Source organism: Conger conger, chromosome 1 (genome assembly GCF_963514075.1).
Source record: "Conger conger chromosome 1, fConCon1.1, whole genome shotgun sequence".
In the NCBI taxonomy this organism is placed as follows: domain Eukaryota; kingdom Metazoa; phylum Chordata; class Actinopteri; order Anguilliformes; family Congridae; genus Conger; species Conger conger.
The window spans coordinates 8,997,914-9,003,913 of record NC_083760.1 but is presented as its reverse complement, the minus strand read 5'-3'; positions in this window follow the sequence as shown (position 1 = coordinate 9,003,913).

Sequence of the window (6,000 nt, the reverse complement as noted above, 5' to 3'; positions counted from 1 at the left end):
CACACATATACATACACACTCACACATACACTCATACACACACACACACATACACACAAACACACACACACATGTACATACACACACTAACTCACTCATACAGACACACACACGTACACACTCACACACATACACTCAAACATACACTCATACACACTCACACACACGTACACACAACTGCACACACACACACACTCACATGCACACATACACTCATACACACACACACACATACACTCACTCATACACACACACACACTCATACAGACACACGCACCCACTCACACAGACACACCTGCACAGTACACATGCAACCACACACACACACATACACATGCAAACACACATGTACACACACACACACACACACACACACGCATACTCAAATGAGACTGATGAAAATACCTTCCTTATCTAAGAGCGTTTGTAGTTTGTAATTGGCAACCTTGCGATTACATTGCAGAGCCCATAAGCAAGACCACATTCCCTCCTCGTCCGGCGCAAAATGGCCGTTCAGAATGAGTCACGTCTCGCCCTCATTGGTGTGCGCGGTCATGTGTGCAACCTTTGGTCTCTCCTCAGACGAGAGCACAATGTGTGGCAGCATGTGCGCTTGATCCCCTGGATGATGTTGTTCATGACTGGGGATCAGGGAATGATCAATTTAATGTGAAATCCCGTGTGTTATTCCTGTGCCTCAGGGTTGTGTTAAAAATCTGGCGAGAAAGCTTTTTATTTTTTAATTTTTTTTCCCCTCTGGTTTTCTTTAAGAATTCATCATCACTTAAAATGACTATGGAATTTATGGCAATCAAAATAACCTCTTCCACAAGTTGTTGAGCTCCACCAACTCGCAGTCATTTGCGAGTGTGCAGCTGAGACATTTTGGTGTAACCGCGCCCCCTTATGGATGCATGGGGTACTGCTTCTAGGACCTCGTATACTGCTCAATGGGGGGGGGGGGGGGGGGGTCTATTCAATCACCCAAAAACGTATAGTCCGAATTTCAAACTTACATTTTGCCATTATTTAAACATACTTTACATGCGTAGATTGGAAGAGTCACATATTATTTCCAGTCATTGTTGGTGTGCTAAGTAAACAGGACCGCAGTCAAACAGCCCACTGGAAAGATAGACAAGTAATGAGAGGGGTCCCAGAGAATCACATTGTTTTCATGAAGCAATAACCAAGAGTACAGTTTAAAATATAATAACACCCTTGTTCCTCGAGGAGTGCTATAATAAGCTGGCAGTTACATGGCTTTATAGGCATATGAATTATGTATATTGATATGATTTTGTGGGTGTGGGAGTGAGTCCCTGATTGAAATCCCACATGCGTGCTCATACTCCGTGTCTTTTTCACGCTCTGAAAATCCGAGGCCTGAACCCTCGCTAATTAGTGTAGGCCGAAGGCTTTGGGAAGAAATGAGAAAATTACACGTTCCCGCTGAAATCAGCCGCCAACTCCCACCGTCTATTTATTCCGCTCTTCTTCCTGAGAGAAGTGCTGAAGAGCGGTCGCCGTTCCCTCGAGTTCCGGATGACGGGGGACAATCGATCTCAGGAAGAGGATGCCGCACAAATCCACAGACCGGTACAGAAGCAGCTGGTAGCTGGATGACCGGTTCAGACCAGTTCAGACCAGCTCCCAGCTCCCAGCGCCCAGCTCGACACGGCTTGGCTGGTTGACCAGGTCATACCAGCTCCCAGCTTTACACGGTTTGACCAGCTCAAGCTATATTTTGAATCAAACAAACTACCGGCACTAGCAGGTTGACCAGCTCACACCTTGCTAGACCAGCGTTATGACCAGTTTGGCCATGCTGGTTGACCAGCTCATAACCAGCCAGACCAGCTTATGACCAGCTCGGTTTTCAAGTTTTCAGCTGTTACAGAATGGTGAAAGACCCTCAGTGAAAAGTCAGTGAAACACCGTATAGGTGTTCAGTAGAAAACCTGCCTATATTTGGTTGAAAAGCGAACGGCTAGCCGACTAGGACATAGCCAGTGTACATTCAAGTAGGCTAAAGCCTGAGCTATATTAGAGTTAATCCAGTCTGTTTATGTCAAAACATCTCACAATATAGATTTACATCCCTCCAGAGGTCAAGATTTTGGCTTTTGTTCAATGGGTTTTGATCACTTTTACTTCATATGCTGCTGTCAGTTTTTTGGTTGGCCCTACAGGGCACGTTAGTTAGTCCCTGCTGCTTTCCCAACCTCAGGCAGGGACTCTTTACACCTAATGAACATTGACAAGGCTTTGTCACCTTCTACAATGATACAAGGTACTTTAAAATATAAACTTTGATCTTGGTATTAACTGTCAGAATGGTGAAACAGAGTAGACACCTAATGCTCTCATGCAATTTCTGTTTTGCGTTTACCACAGGAGTGTGAAAATGTAGGGTGCCATCCTCTGCTGGCCAGAAAGGCTTAAGGTACCCAACCTCCTAATCTTACCAGCTAGGATCTACCTGTATGTTTGTCATCCTGATGGTGACTTAATGCATCTTTTTTTTTTTATCCTTCCTCTCTCCTCTCTCTCCCTATAACTCTTCTCTCTCTGCTGCCTCTCTTTCATTCCCCCTCCCTGTCTCTCCCTCACTCCTCTCTCTTATTCTCTCTCACTCATTCTCTCTCTCTCACTCAGATTAACCACTGGCCGTACTCTCACAGGTTTTAAATATAATAAAATCCCTGCCGAATGTTTGCTTGCCCACCAGACCCACTACATAACTTGCTGTGTAAATAAAGCTCACGGAACAGTATATACGTCGAGCGTCACAACCCCAAGAACCAACAGCTGAGGGGTCGTCGCGAGGTCATTTTCTCCTCTACTCCTTCTGCGCATTTTCTCATTTTCACGACAATAACAGGCAGATAAATGCGCTGCACGGCCCAGAGCACCAAGCGGAGAAAAGAGAGCGAAGGAGAGCGAAAGAGAGCGAAAGAGAGCGCAGATGTGGTTTCACCCCGGGCTGAGAGCCCAGGGAACGGTGAAACAGTGACTGGCGCTCTTCAAAGCAGAGCTCCTTCTGGAACCATCTCTGTGATTTAATGAGCGGAGATGGGGGGGGGGGACATACAACATACAGGATCAACCTCCCGCGCGTGTTTTCTGCGTAGTAGAGGAGGACCAGGCATTCTCAGAGATGAAGGGACAGATCCGTGATGGTCCAAATGGAAGTGCCGGTGGGCGCGGGGGTAGGAAACAGGGATGGGTGAAACGCGTTACTGAGGCCAGGCCACTCTCTCTGTGTGCACACACCAGTTTAATGGCTGTTTTGGGGGCAGCGATTTAATCTGCCCACCATCTCAATTCCACTCTCCTCAACCTCCAGTCCCCCCCATCCATCTATCCTCACCCCTCCCTCCGCCAAGCCACATACTTGTTGGTTGCTAGGACACCAGTGCTCTGAGAAGCAGAGGTTTCTTGGCTGACCTGAGTGTCTCCTCTGTGTTCTCAGCGCACACACACACACACACACACACACACCTGCTCACTTCTTTTAGCTCAAAGGGAAGTGTGTTTTTTTCACAGTGTAATGGATGAAGGTGTGTAAATGTGCAGTGTATGTACACTGAACTGCATTGCCTGCTGGGAGAAACGTCTGTCTTCCAACTGGGCCAACATTGCACAACAGCCTCAGGGCTGTCCTATGTGGTCTGAGTGGGAACTGCCACACACTCGTGCACACACACACACACACACACACACACAAAGACACGTACATTCACACACGCACACAGCCACACACACACACGCACACACAGTAACATCCATGCACATGTACACACACACAAACACACAAGCATTCACACACGCATGCATACACACACACACAACCATCCATGCACACACATACACACACACACACACACACACACACACACACAAACATCCACACACACACTCTAAATGTCCCCAGACGGCAGTGACACACACGTTATGACTAAAACGTTCAACGCACTGCGTTTTTTTCGCCCTCGTCGCTCAGCAGAAAGTCTGATAATCTTGAGTAAACATCATTAACTATTTGCTCGTATCAGTCGCATAAAGCATGTCAGGGCCTCCATTCTTCTGTTATCGCGTGTTTGAGCGGCTGATTGTGCACGCCGGTGCCGCGTCCCTCCGCCAGCGGCTTTGAAGTGGAACCCGCCGGCCTGGCCAGACACCGGGCACGACTTCAGCAGGTGAACGGTAAACGGCTGGCATTTATATAGCGCCTCGGTCAAAAGCGCTGTACAATCGATGCTTCTCATTCACCCATTCACACACACATTCACACTCACGCTGACATACCAACGGCGGTTGGCACCAACCAGCTCGTCAGGAGCATTTAGGGGGCAAGGTGTCTTGCACAGGGAAACTTCGACACACCCAGGGTGGGATCGAACCGGCAACCCTCCGACTGGCAGACGACTGCTCTTACGAGGAAAATAGTTACTTAAAAGACTAATCTAAATGTGCTTTTCCCTCAATTTAGTCAATTCATAATAACGAACTTGTCTTAAAGTATAAATTCCCAAAAAATCATAAAATTGTATTACTGGTGTATTTTCACACCAAAGCTTTTTTCCGTCCAATTCCTGGAAAACTTTTTGAATTGAGATATTTTACGCCATCGTATGTCGATCAAATGTCTCTCAATTTTCCGTTCCTCTCTAATCAATATCCTTTCACACAGCGGTGCGTATTCTTCCCCCCAGAGCTACAGGCTACGGCTCTGCTTCCCCCTCCTCATTTAATGTCAATCAAAACGACTCCCCACCCTTCGGAAATCCTCCCGGAAGATTTGTCTCACTTGCGTATAAGTCGCATCGCGGAAGCTAGACCGGCTCTTCGCTTCTGTTTCAGCTCATCTTTAACACAGTGATGGGGTTTAAGGGCTTTCTGATTATACCTGATACAGTCCCTGGTTCCAGCTGTCGAGAGCGACAAAGTACTGCTCTGTGGCTAGCAGGAGCCCCAGAAGAGACGGTAAACACACATTTCCTCCCTCGCGGCAGTGCAGACAGGTGAGATCTGTGCAGAAGCGCATTAACACTGAGACACAGATGACGTGTGTGAGACAGAGTCAACACAGTGCTTCAGACCAGCCTTCAGCGGGTTTACACGGACTGATTTAAGAGAGCTGGGTCATCCCCCGTCCTCCATCACCAAGGTTAATGTGCACAGACACTCTCACACACACACACACACACACACACACTCTCTCTCTCACACACACACACACACACACACACACTCTCTCTCACACACACACACACACACACACACACACACTCTCTCTCTCACACACACACACACACACACACACTCTCTCTCTCACACACACACACACACACACACACACACTCTCTCTCTCACACACACACACACACACACACACACTCTCTCTCGCGCACACACACTCTCTCTCCCACACACACACACTCTCTCTCTCACACACACACACACACACACACACACACACTCTCTCACACACACACACACACACTCTATCTCACACAAACACACACTCACACACATACATGTACAAACACAACCACACAAACCACACAACCTACACACACACACACACACACACTCACACAAGTACAAACACATCCACACAACCTACACACACACACACACACACACACACACTTTCTCACTTGCACACACACTCACTCACAATCACACACACACTCACAGACACATACACACACGTACAAACACAACCACACAACCCACACACACATACACAGTCACACTCACACACACACACAAGTAAAAACACAACCACACAACCCACACACACACACACACACACACACATGTACAAACAAAACCACACAACCCACATACACACAGTCTCCCTCACACTCACATACATACAGTCCCCACCAAATGTATTGGAACAGCAAGGTCAATTCCTTTCTTTTTGCTGTACACTGAAGACAATTGAGTTTGAGGTCAAAAGATGTGCATGAGATAACAGATCCAAAT